A 14779-nucleotide genomic window follows, 5' to 3' on the forward strand; every position below is an offset into this window, starting at 1 on the left:
AAAAGATTAAAGTATATTCCATTATGAGAATCCTGCAAAGATTTATGTAAATGACATTTATGTAGGTGCATCTTCGCTGTTCCTTGTATTCTCACCATTGCCCTGCTTACTCTCTTGCTTGACCTCTATAAATACAAAAACTTGTCTAGATGTGCACATATGCTCATGTAGCTTTTGTTTTCCATCCCTATCTTGAACCTCTTATATGTGTTGTGTAAGGTGTCCTTACTAAGATGTCCTTGTTTTGTAAGTAGGCCTGTCACATTCTGATACCTAGATGAGACTTCCCCCTGGTATTGGTATTTGTTTAGCTGGAGGCGAATTTTATTAGTTTCATTTCCTCTGGTATCCACCGAGCCCTATCATTGGCATAGGAACTCAGTTCCTTGGGGTAACTTTGGTGTGGTCAGCTCTTTGCCTTATGACCTTCCCAGAGATTTTAAGTGTTCATGATTCTACTCCTTGAAGCTTAAGACCACCACTGGAATGTTTCCATTCTAGGCAACAAAGCAAGCCAGTGCACAAGCATCTTGAGAGAAATCCGGTGGAAGAGACCATTATCTAGAACAGGATCTGGTCAATCAGTGGAGTGGAGTATAAGCTATACTTTTAATGATCATTTAAAAAATATAGGAACTCTGGGACGCCTGGGTGGCTCAGTGGTTGGGCATCTGCCTTCGGCTCGGGGCATGATCCTGGAGTCCTGGGATTGGGTCCCATGTCGGGCTCCCTGCGTGGGGCCTGCTTTTCCCTCTGCTTGTGTCTTTGCTTTTCTCTCTCCATGTGTCTCTCATGAATAAATAAATAAAATCTTTTAATATATATATATGAAATCTGGGGTCCAGTTTGAATTTGAGGTCTTTGAATTCAGGCAAGATTTAAATTTAAGACATTCCAAATTGATTACTTAGTTAGCTATATTAAAAATAGCTAAGTTTTTCTGATTGCTGTTAGATGTATCAGTGTAAAATTATTTAATCCTCATAATGACAGATGTGTTATTGCCACCCTGTTTTATAGGTGATGCAGATGAAATACAGGCATTTGGTAATTTTCCCAAGGTCACATAGTAAGTGGCCAATATTTCCAGTCATCTCTGATTCCAGAGCTTATTTTCATTGTACTTTTAGCCCTGCTCCTGTATGGTTCCTAATTGATTTTTTTAAGTCATTTATCTCAAGCCCTAGACGAGATTGCTTTATAAGGTCTAATTTCTTAGAATAAACATAGGTTTTAGCTAGTTTTCCTTGGCAAACTTTAAGGGCAGATCTGAGGAATAAAGGTTATATGTTATAAATTCAGTAAATTCCTGTGGGCATTACCAAATAAACCTAAGTACTCTTCATACCAACGTTTTCATTTCCAAAGTTTTAGAAGGATGGAATACATTTTGGGAATCTTTAAAGTTAATAGTCCTCTCAGCCCCTTATTACATGTGCTCTTGGCCCCAGTTTTTACTCAATTTGAAATGTGAAATGACTAGAAAAGATGGCAGCTTTTTAAAAAGTATGCCAACTAGCCCCCTGGCATCCAAATACATGCCCTGTGCCCTTTAAAGTTGCCTTGGGCAGCCATAGGTATTCTAAGAATGCTGTCATTGCTCAGAAGATACTTGATTGCTTTCAGGAACAATTTTATAAACTGAGAGAAGCAATTTCTTCACATTATTTGCCATATTGAGACAAATCTTGGCTTTCCAAGAATTACCTTTTCAATGATTGGAGATGCCACCTTTAAGCAAATTCAGAAGAATCTACTATGTGCTCTAAAGGCAGTCACAAAAGAAAGGCATTTCAAATAATAGGTACAGTAAGTAGTATTTAGAATAGGTAAATAGCTGCTGAGGTGAGTACTTTGAAGTGATTATCACTCATTCAACACGTAAAGCACAGGAGAAAGGTCTAATCCCTACTCACAAGGAGCAGGCCTTTCAGTGGGGAGACGTGTAAATAGTTAATATTAAAAACCTTAAAAGATAGATATGCTGTAAATGTTCCATCCCCTTTCAAATGGTATTTGAGAGGAGTGGTGAAGAGTTATGGGGTCAAAAATGGGCTCATCTGAACTTAGAGTTTTGTCAGCTAATAGGTAATGTGTGTTTCACTGTTACATTCTAAGTATTGTGCTGGTCTAAGATTTCTTGGTTTTGGCAGGATGGGGACCTAAAGCCTCTGAAATACTGCCGAGTTTATCAATGGACAGTGTTGGTGACTGTAATGTACCTACTTTTTAAATTCACACTTGTTCCCTGTCTACACCAAATGTTCTAGAATAGCACTGTTTAGTAGGAGGATAATGCAAGTGATAAGTAATTTTAACTTTTCTAGCAGCTGCAGTACAAAAGATAAAAAGCTAGAGGCTAACTTAATAATTTGATTTAACCCAATAAGGTCAAAATATTTTAACATGTTGAATTAATAGAGAAAATAATTGAGATTTACATTTTTTCAAATTGAATCTTCAAAATCTGGTATATTACACTTAGAGTATGTCTCATTTTGAATAAGGCATATTTCTAAATGTTCAATAGAAACAAGTAGCTAGCAGCCTCCATATTGGACAGTGCAGTTCTAGAATATGGAAGAGAATGGTTACAGTAAGTAGGGTGCAACTGGTGATGGATTTTTTAAGTTCACCTGTAGATATGCAGTCTTACCTGCTCACCTACACCACCCTACAACTAAATGGACATTATTTTTTAATAGTGTGTTAAAGCTGTAGTTTGAGTGTCCCAGGTGCCTTGGTGGCTCAGTCGGTTGTGTCCGAATCTTGGTTTCAGCCCAGGTCATGATTTCCTGGGTTGTGAGATGCTCCCCACCCCCGCACTGGGCTCCATGCTCAGCAGGGAGTCTTCTTGAAGATTCTCCCTCCACCCCTCCTCCCACTCACTTGTGTGTGTGCTCTCTCCCAAAAAAATAAATTTTTTATTTTAAAAAGGTGTCTATCCAGGCTTACAAAGCTACCATCATTCCCTCCTTTAGAGGTTAATGTACTCCCTACCAAAGCTTCAAATCTAACCATTAAGAATTAGCAAAAGACCTCAGCCAGTTGAAGAACCAATGATTAAAAATTAAGGAAGCTCATCACAACTTCAGCATTATGTAGCAGCCAATAAATAGTGGTTGTCACATTTATCGCAGGAACAAGCACCCAAAATTTTATGTGGATTTTCCTAGTTCTGTTATGTTAAAATAATAAGTAATTTACAAGCAGTTGCCCTATCATCTGAAATCACTGCATTTGAATATTTTTGGCACTTGTTAGAAACAGCTAACCTGGATTTATGTTTCCACTTTAGATAGTGATATATTGTGTTTAAATGACTGAGTGGAAGAGGAAAAGCTGACATGAGAATAGAGGCTACAAAATCAGACTTCAGCCCAAGTGAAAGCACGTATTTCTTGTTACCAAGTCTTTCTGATGCATTGCTGAAAAGTTTGTTTGGTTCAACAACATGGAATGAAAAATTAATTCCTGTGAAAAAAGAGCCTTTGGAGTTGAGGTTTGGGGAAAAGCTAATTTATTTGGGTTGGCTTTACTTCTATTTTCTGTGTGAATATAATGTAACATTTTCTGTGGCCTTTTTATTTGGGAATCTGTTACTTTTTAAAGATCTGAGGTCAAAATCACCTTGAAAAAAAGCTGGAAAAGCCTTCATTCTTTCTCTCCATCCTACCCCAAGGTGTTTCCTTCAGCCCATACTACTGGTACCTTTTAAGTTACCTGCCCAGAATATGTTAACTAGGCCTGGCTTAGGCCTTATTTCCTGTTTAAAATGCCAGTTTATAAACGTAAGCCTAGAAACTTGAGTGGGCTAGATTCCTGACTGAGATTTTTGTGGATGACAAAATGGTCTGATGTGATTGTGCCTAAGATGGAATAGGGTGGTTGCAGAAGATCTTACGAGGCGATGACACAAGCTGAGACCTGAATGTATAGGAAGCAGAACATTCCAGCCCCAGGAAATGAGCCCAGGTCATTATTTAGAGAGAGGAAAAAGGAGCAATGTTGAAGAGGGGGGAGAAGAAATGAGTCAGGGGCCGGTCTGTGAGGGTTTTATAGTCTAGGGAAGGAAGATGGGATTTGATCCTGAGATAGAAGCTGTTGGAGTCCCGATCACAAAAGTGAAGGGTTCTGCCTTAAATATCTACTAAGTGGTAAAATCAGAGCTACAAAACAGATCAAACTCTAGGGCTGCTGCATGTTCCACAGAGGACTGTCCGTTCCCTCCCCCTTTTCCTTCCACAACTGGAAATGCAGGGAAGCTGGGTCTGCAGTACCCAGTGGAGATGGCTCTGCAGTGCTCTAAGCTTTTGACTTCTCTTTCTAGGTTTCCTTGTTTTCCTAAGAAATTTGGTTTGTGAGATGCATATAAACAGCAAGGTAACTCTTTTTTTTAAAAAAATATTTTATTTATTCATGAGAGACACAGAGAGGCAGAGACACAGGCAGAAGGAGAAACAGGCTCCATGCAGGGAGCCCGACGTGGGACTCGATCCCAGGTCTCCAGGATCACACCCTGGGCGGCAGGCGGTGCTAAAGCACTGCGCCACCGGGGCTGCCTGCAAGGTAGCTCTTTATGTTATTTTACTGTAATCCAATTTGATTTTTCTGCCATCTATGAGAAATCCTCAGATAATGGGGACCTAATGCAACAAATAAGATGGAACTAGCTTCTCACTGATAACTGGGCCAGCATTGCTCTGTTTTTCTTGGCTAATAACTGTAGGAGGCAGGGTTGCCCATATAATGAGCCAAAGGGATAGCTGTTTTTAATTTTTTAAAGAGGGGATTACTAAAATCCTCATTGGATGCCTCTAGGTGACTTCTTGTCCGTGATTTTACCGATAGGTAGACTAAATTCAACAAACTTGGATAAATCTCGTAAATTTAACATACATTTGTGGATGAGCTAATATGCTATGGCATTTTATGATTGATAGTCACCCTGTTCAGTTGCCTGCATCTAGGCAGGTCTACATTCAAACCATCCTGAGAAAGAATTGGTAGCTGAAAAAAATGGTAAGTCCAGATTGAATGTTTCTAGTTGTTTAGGTGTTATGAGAACCTAACCTAACCATGCAGTAGGGGTACCAACCTTGGTGTCAATGTTCCCAGTTCATCTTCTGGATTTCAGATACAAGAGCAAATGGCCAAATAAATTAGGGCCAAAGGAAAGGCAGTTAAGGACATATGAATCAGGACAGGGTGCATGGGAACTGGCTTTTCTGCTTGTTATGATGGCAAATATTGCTTCCCTAGTCCAGGAGATAGGTCCATGTTGCAGTCCTACCTCATCCCTCTGCTATGCCACCACTAACTGTTGGGATGGGCCTGGTGGTAATTTCATAGCCACATTCCCTCTGTATCTCCAGCCCTGAGATTTTCAGGGCTGCAGGTGAGTACACATGGAGCTGACTCATTTGCAGAGATCCTCTCAGGCTGAGCAACAAGTTTTGAGAAGAGGCCCTAGTTGAATGGGTGTGGAAATTAAGTTACTATGTTACTAAGTTATTATGACAAAGGACTCTGCAAATAGCATATTTGATATGGATCCTACTCTTGTATAAGACACTTGCCTGGGAAAGTTAACTCTAAGCTTCCCCACCCTCCCCCTGAACCTTCCCTCTATCTTTGCTCCTTCAAAAGAATCTATTCACCTGTAGATCCAATTGAATTATTAGAATTGTGTCTGGATAAGGACACATGGCCCCAGGAACTTTGTTTAAGAGGCAATATAAGGTCCAGGGCTTTAACAATAATGAGCAACAATGATTCTATTAAGCAAATAGCCCATCAGGTAATTTGGAGACCTAAAGATGCAGTGAAAAGAATATAGGTTTAAAAAAAAAAGAATATAGGTTTAAGAGCCCATCAGACTTAAATTCATAATGTCTCCTACAAGCTGTGTGGTTTTAAATGATATTTCTCAGAGCCACAGTTTTCCTTTTTGCAAAGCAGGGATAATTATGCCTACTTTGTTAGAAGCTTAGAGATAAAAAAAAAAAAGAAGCTTAGAGATCACATAGGTAAATTCTCTAGCACTTCAGTGGGAGAGACATTTAGAAAAAAATCTTAATTTTGGGGTGGCCTGGGTGGCTCAGTGGTTTAGCGCCGCCTTCAGCCCAGGGCCTGATCCTGGAGACCCGGGATCGAGTCCCACGTCGGGCTCCCTGCATGGAGCCTGCTTCTCCCTCTGCCTGTGTCTCTGCCTCTCTCTCTCTCTCTCTCTCTGTGTGTGTGTGTGTCTGTGTCTGTCATGAATAAATAAATAAAATCTTTTAAAAAATCTTAGTTTTAAAAAAAAAAATCTTAGTTTTGTTGACTGGATGGAACTGGAGGGTATTATGTTGAGTGAAGTAAGTCAATCGGGAAGACAGTCATTATATGGTTTCACTCATACAGGGAATATAAAAAATAGTGAAAGGGATTATAAGGGAAAGGAGGGGAACTGAGTGGGAAAAATCAGAGAGGGTGACAAAACATGAGAGACTCCTAACTGGGAAATGAACAAGGGGTAGTGGAAGGGGAGGTGGGCGTGGGAATGGGGTGACTGGGTGACAGGCACTGAGGGGGACACTTGAGGGGATGAGCACTGGGTATTATATGTTGGCAAATCGAGCTCCAATAAAAAATATACCAAAAAAATCTTATTTATTCATTCACGAAAGACATAGGGAGAAGCAGGCTCCCCACAGGGAGCCCGACATGGGACTTGATCCCGGATCCCAGGATCACACCCTGAGCCAAAAGTAGACGCTCAACTGCTGAGCCACCCAGGTGTTCCGGGAGAGACATTCTATTTAAGATATTAGTAAAAGAGGAAAGCAGTATTCCCCGGTATGGAGGAGGTGGCTGAACCATCCTCCAATGGCTGTGAAGTCTGTATCTGTATATCTGATTTTGAGACATCTAAAGGATATTGAGCATGTAATTTGGGAAACCAGCTTCAATAAATACAAGTGCATCTGAACAATGTTCTTTGGATGTCCAAGAAAGCCTACTAGGTGTGTATGAAGGAGACAGGCAGGGTGACAGACACAGTTGTTCTAGAATAAGATGTGATCTGTCCATTGTGAGAGAGTTTAAAAAAATATAAAAGCTCATGTAACAGGTCCCTACTTTACCAGGTGAACTAGGATCACGCATAATTGCCTGTGAAACAACAAATCAAATCAATGGCTGAAGATTTGTTGCTATGACAACCTTATTTATTTTCTTTTTGCTCAGCATATAGCCATCGTTTAGAGGCTACAACCATAGCTAGATAGGCAAGTAATTAGACATACCGGGTGCAAAAAATACCCCAAACCCTAAAACAAAATAAAATCTAAACACACACACAAAAACTGTTCAGATAAATGCCAAAAGAAGCATCTTACAATGGTTCTTTCAAAACTTGCATGTGGGGGCACCTGGGTGGCTCAGTGGTTGAGCACCTGCCTTTGGCTCAGGTTGTGATTCCCGGGTCCTGGGATTGAGTTCCGCATCGAGCTCCCTGCAGGGAGCCTGCTTCTCCCTCTGCCTATGTCTCTGTCTCTCTCTGTGTCTCTCATGAATAAATAAATAAAATCTTTTTAAAAACTTGCATGTGGCTCAACAAAGATTCCACACATGCTGAGTGATGCTAAAACAAAACAGCCCACCTTTGATAGAGTTGAAAAATATGGAGAAGGAAAAGAAATGTGGAAAATATGTGTCTGAGGCCCAGGGAAAGCTTTTGTCAGAAACCAATGACTCTCAGAATCTTACCTAGAATTTTTCTGTTTCCCTTTCTCTTATAATTTGGGGTCCCTTAGGAATAGCAGCCTTCAAGTATCCCTTAGCAACATTTTAGACACTTTATCCAGCAGCCTTCTGTTTGTAATCAGCATCCCCAGGTCTGAGTTGAACTGAGATTTTTCCTTTGTTCTTCTGAAAGGAGTGAACAGACTGCAAAAAGATGGCTGAGACAATTCATCTAGAGGGAATCCCTCCTTGCATTACCCTATCCATCACAGAAAGCCCTGATGCTTTCCTCTTGCTCAGGGCTGTTCAGGGTTTCAAATGCCTGAGATAATTGCTCAGAGAAAAAAGGACTATTGAATCCTTCATTCTTCTCTAGTTAACACTGATTTTATCCAGCCACATGGTATTGTTCCTTTATGTAAAAATTGTTTATCTTCCTATTAGAGAAGAAATTTCCTCATGGTTTTAACTATTCTCCACACCCTGACAACTCATGAATCTGTATCTCTAGGCCTGACCTCTCCCTGGAACTTTAGTCTCCCAGTTGTTTGCAGGACATCTCAACCTGGATATTTTACAGGCACTTTGTTTTTTTTTTTAAGATTTGATTTATTTATTCCTGAGAGACAGAGAGAAAGGCAGAGACACAAGGCAGAGGGAGAAGCAGGCTCCATGCAGGGAACCCGATGCAGGACTTGATCCCGGGACTCCAAGATCACGCCCTGGGCCAGAGGCAAGCGCTAACCCGCTGAGCCACCCAGGGATCCCCTACAGGCACTTTAGACTTATGGAATATCCTCCCCCTATTTCAGTAGGTGGCACCATGTAGTAATTGGCGGTGGACTTGAACTGCTAGGCCTAGACAATGATTGGGCCATTTCTCAACAGAAAAGATTGTGAAGGAGGCAAGAAGCTCCTAAGAAACCTTGAGCATGATTGAGCCAGATCCTAAGGATTAATGTAAAGAGGAATAAAGATTAGAAAATCTACCTTGGCAATGTACATTTAAGTGTATGGCTGCCAAATAAAAGGTTAAGCCATCTAGAGGGAAAATACCAGGAGGCAGGAAGACTCCTGACCCGCAAGAAGAACTAAAAGAACTTTGGCATAAGAGAATGTGGTGTAAATGTGGACAAGTTGATGCTGAAAAGTACACTGGTAAGAGTTCATGAGTTTTGAGTGGTTAGGTTTCAGGTTAGGTTTCAGTAATAAAAGTTGCAGTCTCAGTGCTGCACTGACAGTTGTGAAACATTGGGCCAGTTACCTGTCCTTTTGGCATCTCAGTTTCCTTATTTGTAAAATAAGGGATTTGGACTAATTTTTCCAAGATAATTAAAATTTTAGCCTTTTATTTTGAAATAATTATAAATCGACAGGAAATTGGAAAGATAAAAGAGGGACTGTATGTCCTTCTTCCAGTTTCCCCCATTTACTACATCTTAGGTAACTAATAGTACAATATCAAACCAATAGTACAATATCAAAACCATCAATACAATTTGTATTGGTACATGCATGTGTAGTTCTATGCCATTTTATCACATGTAGATCCATATAACCACCACAACTATCAAGATATAGAACTATTCCACCACCCCAAAGACCTCTCTTATGCTACCAATTTATATTCACACCTGGTCCCCCCACACTACCACCTGGCAATCACTAATCTCTTCTTCATCTCTATAATTTTGTTATTTAGAGAATGTTATATAAATGGAATCACACAGTATGTGACCTTGTAAAATTGGCTTTTGTCATTCAGCATAATACCCTTGAGATCCTTCCAGGTTGTTGCATGTATCTGTAGTTCATTTCTTTTTATTGCTGAGTAAGTATTTATTGTATGGATGTACCATAGTTTAACTACTCATCTATTGTAGGACATTTGGGTTGCTTTCAGATTTGGGCTTTACAAATAATGCTGTGAACAATTGTGTAGAGATTTTGTGTGACATAGGCTTTCATTTCTCAGGGATAAGTGCCCAGGAGTGTAATTGTGTCTCATGGTAAATGTATAATTAGCTGTTAAAAGAAACTGCCAACTTATTTTCTTATTTTCTAATGTACCATGTTACATTCCCATAGCAATGTATGAGAGATTTATTTTCTCCACATCCTTCCGGCTTTTGACATTGTCACCATTTATTAAAGCTGTTCTGATAAACCTATAATGATATCTCATTGTGATCATAGTTTGCATTTCCCTAATGCAAGCAACGTTAAACATCTTTTCATGTGATTATTTGCCATATATATATATATATATATATATATATATATATATATATATAAAATACATATATCTCCTCTTTGGTGAAATGCTTCTTCATATATTTTGTCTGTTTTCTAAGTGGATTGCTTGGGTTTTTTCTGTTGAGTTTAATTTATATAGTCTGGACATCAGTCCTTTGTTAGATGCCTGGTTTGTAAATATTTTCACCCAGCATGTAACTTGTTTCATCCTATTAAGACTCTTTTGCCCAGCAAAGTTTTTAGTTTTGATAACATCCAATTTATTTATTGATTTTTCCCCACTATGGATTGCGTTTTTGATGTTATGTCTAAGAAATTCCTCTCTAAGCCCTGAGTTCTACAGATTTTCTCCTGTTTTCTTCTAAAAGTGTTACAGTTTTACATTTAAGTGTATGATCCATTTTGAGTTTTTTCCTTTTTGCTTATAAATATCCAATCATTCCAACACTATTTTCCAAAAGATTATAATTTCTCCCTTAAATTGCTTTTGTACTTTTGTAAAAAATCAGTTGATTATACTTGCATGGGACTATGTCAAGGGTCTCTATTCTGTTCCATTGTTCTATATACCTCTCTACCAATACCACAGTCTTGATTACTATAGCTATATAAGTCTTGAAATCAATTGGAGTGATTCCTCTCACTTTACTCTTCTTGGTAAAAATTGTTTCAGTTATTCTAATTCCTTTATCTTTCTGATATAACTTTTAGAATAATCTTATCCATATTTACAAAAAAAATCTGGTTAGGACTTTGATAGGAACTGAATTAAAACTGTATCAGTTTGGGGGAAATAGACATCTTTACCATGTTGAGCCTTCATGAACACAGAATGTCTTTCCACTTAATTTAGATCTTTCTTGGTTTCTTTCACCAGCACTTTGGCATTGTTAGCATACAGATATAGTACATGATTGTTTAGGTATATACCTAGGTATTTCTTTTTCTTTTTGGTAATGATTATAAATGTTACTGTGCTTTCAACTTCAGTTTCTTCATGTTCATTGATAGTATATAGAAGTGTGTTTCATTTTTGTGCATTGATCTTGTATAATGTAATGTTGCTTTATAAAATTTTTGTAGATTCCTTGGGATTTTCTATGTAGACAATTCTGGCATCTGCAAATAGAGACAGTTTTATTTCTTCCCTTCCAATCTGTATTTGGCTTAGCTTATTGCAGTGACTATAATTTCCATTAAGATTTTAAATAAGAGTGGTGAGAATGGGCTTCTTTGCCTTGTTCCTTAGCTTATTTTATTTCTTTTCCTTAGCTTATTGCAGTGGCTATAATTTCCATTAAGATTTTAAATAAGAGTGGTGAGAATGGGCTTCTTTGCCTTGTTCCTGATCTTAGCAGGAAAACATAGTATTTTCCCATAAAGTATGACATTAGAGGGACACCTGGGTGGTTCAGTGGTTGGGGTCTGCTTTTGGCTCAGGTCTTGATTCCAGGGATCAAGTCCCACATCGGGCTCCTCATAAGGAGTCTGCATCTCCCTCTGTCTATGTCTCTGCCTCTCTCTCTGTGTCTCTCATGAATAGATAAACAAAATCTTTTTTTAAAAAGTATGACATTAGATGTAGATGTTACTCAGTTGATAAATGAGTATTAGTTTTTGTCAAATGTTTTTTCTTCTTTTTAAAGATTTTATTTATTTATTCATGAGAGACACCGAGAGAGAGGCAGAGACACAGGCAGAGGGAGAAGCAGGCTCCATGCGGGAAGCCCAATGTGGGACTCGATCCCAGGACTCTGGGATCATGCCCTGAGCCAAAGGCAGATGCTCAACCACTGAGCCACCCAGGCGTCCCTCAAATGTTTTTCTGCATCAGTTGATAGGATATAGGATTTTTCATCTTTAACTTGCTGATATGATACATTACATTGATGGAATTTTGAATATCAAAAGTCTCACATACCTGGAATTAATCTCATCTTGGCATGATGCATAATTCTTTATACATTTTTTTATTTTTTATTTTTTTAAGATTTTATTTATTTTTCATGAGAGGCAGAGACACAGGCAGAGGGAGAAGCAGGCTCCCCACAAGGAGCCCGACGTGGGACTCGATCCTGGACCCTGGGCTCAGGCCCTGGGCCAAAGGCAGATGCTCAACCGCTGAGCCACCCAGGCATCCCTAATTCTTTATACATTAATGGTTTTGGTTCATTAATATTTTTGAGGCATTTTGTGTCTATATTCATAAGGGATATTGGTCTATAATTTTCGTTTTCTTTTCCTGTTGTATTGTCTTTGGTTTTAATGTCAGGGTAATGCTGGCCTTTAGAATCAATTGGGAAGTGTTTCTTTATCTTAAGTTTCCTGGAACAGATTATATAAAATTGCTGTTAATTCTTCTTTGGAAGAATGTTTGGTAAAATCTTCCAGTGAATCCATATAGGCTTTTCTTTGGGGGAAGTTTTAAATTAAAAATTCAATTTCTGGGATCCCTGGGTGGCGCAGCGGTTTGGCGCCTGCCTTTGGCCCAGGGCGTGATCCTGGAGACCCGGGATCGAATCCCACATCAGGCTCCCAGTGCATGGAGCCTGCTTCTCCCTCTGCCTGTGTCTCTGCCTCTCTCTCTCTCTCTGTGACTATCATAAATAAATAAAAAAAGTTAAAAAAAAAAAATTTTAAAAATTCAATTTCTTTAGTGGTTATAGGACTATTCATGTAATATGTTTCCTCTTGGTTGGGTTCTTGTAGTTTGTGAATTTTGATGAATTTGTCCAATTTTTTATCTCTAGTTATTAAAATTTATCAGCTGTGGGACCTTGAGCAAATAAACTCAAAGCAAACAGGAAAGTAAACAATAAAAGGCAGAAATCAATAAAATCGAATATAGGAAAACAATAGAGAGTATCAGTGAAACAAAAAGTTCTCTGAAAAAATCAGTAATATTTGTAAACCTCTAATAAGACTGCATAAAAAGAAGATTCAAACCACCAATATCTGGTATGAAATAGGAGATAACATTACAGATCCTGCAGCCATTAACAAGAAAATAAGAGAATACTATGAACAACTTTATAGTCATAACTTTAATAAGGAAAATCTGTTGTATTTACTCATATTTCTACTGTTTTAATTGTATTTTCTTCTTTTCTGATGCTCCAAGATTCCTTATTTTGTCATTTCTTTACTGTTTGTAGAACTTCCTTTAGCCATTCTTTTAGGGCAACAAATTCTCTTAGTTTTCCACCATCTGAGAATGTCTTGATTTCCTCTGTTCCTCAAGGATATTTTTGCTGAATATACAATTCTGAGATAACAATTCTTTTCTTTCAGTACTTGAAAAAAATTGTGACTTCTTCCTTCTCCCCTCCATGGTTTCTGAGGAGAAATCAATTATCATTCTAATTGTTTTTTTTTTTTTCTATAATTAAGGTGTCATTTCTCTTTCACTGCTTTAAGGATCTTTTTTGTCATTATTTCTTTGAATACTTTCTCAGCCACACCTTCTTTCTTTTCTTCTTCTGGTACTCTGATGACATGAATATTAAGTTTTTTTCTGTGGTAATCCCACAGTTCCCTAGGGGTGTGTTAATTTTTTTCAGTTTATTTCCTTTCTCTTGTTTATTTTTTTTTAGTAGGCTCCATAAATAGGGAGCTTGAACTCACAACCCTGAGATCAAGAGTTGCATGCTCTTTAAGTTGGCAAGCAAAAATAAATAAATAATTAAATAAATGTTCCCACTGTGGCTGACTTCAAAAAAAAAAAAAAAAAAAAAAGAGTTGCATGCTCTACCTACTGAGCCAGCCAGGCACCCCCCCCCCCTTTCTCTTATTTACATGAGATAATTTATATTGGCCTCTTTTTCAAGTTCTCTGATACTTTCCTCTTTCTTCTTCATTCTGTTGTGGAGCCTATCCACTGAATTTGTTGTTTTAATCTCAATTACTGTATTTATTTTTTTTTTCAATTACTGTATTTATAGTTCCAAACTTCCATTTGGTCTCACTTTATAGCTTCTTTTTATTTATTAAGACTTTCTAATTCTTGGATTATTTCAAGCATGTTCATAAATACTCACTGAAGCATTTTTATGATAACTGCTTTAAGCTCCGTGTCAGATAATGCTAACATCTGTGCCATCTCATTATCATCATTATTTTTTTACTCAAATTGATTTTTTCTTGGGTCTGGTATGATGTTCTTGTGTCATGAATTTTTTATTGAAACCTGGACATTTTTAGTAGTATGTAATGAAACTGTGGGGTTTTAAAAAAATCTATTTTAGCAGACCTCCTCTGACAGCATGCCAGTGGAAGAAAGGGTACACTACCTCATTACTGTCAAGTTAAGTTTCCCCACTGGGCCACTACTGACACCCCAGTGTTGAACAGCTCCTCGTTACTGCTATGTGGGGGTGGGAGTTCAGGCATACCACTAGATTTCTTCTGATACTACTGGGGATGCAAGGGACATGTGTTTCTGTCTGGCTGGGGTGAAAGTCTGAGCTCCATACTTAGCCTACTTTGACACTACCATGGTGATGAATGGGAGAGAGGTTATTTGCTACAGCATGATGAAAGTGGGAATCCAGGCTCTCCACTTTGCCTTTGCTGGCTGGGGTGGTGCTGGGACCATGGTTTTTTCCATGGTGTTTGACTGAAATAGAATGGTTATTAAGGAGAAGTTTTCTATCTTTCTAGGCTGACCCTTTCATGATTCTTTGGCTAGAGAGGGAAAGATTTTCATTGGCTTTTTATGTCAGTTCCCATTGGTATGTTTGGGTTTCTGGCTTCTCCAGCACCACATTTGGGATACATAGGCAAAAAAGAAACTCAC

Source organism: Canis aureus, chromosome X (assembly GCF_053574225.1).
Source record: "Canis aureus isolate CA01 chromosome X, VMU_Caureus_v.1.0, whole genome shotgun sequence".
NCBI lineage: Eukaryota > Metazoa > Chordata > Mammalia > Carnivora > Canidae > Canis > Canis aureus.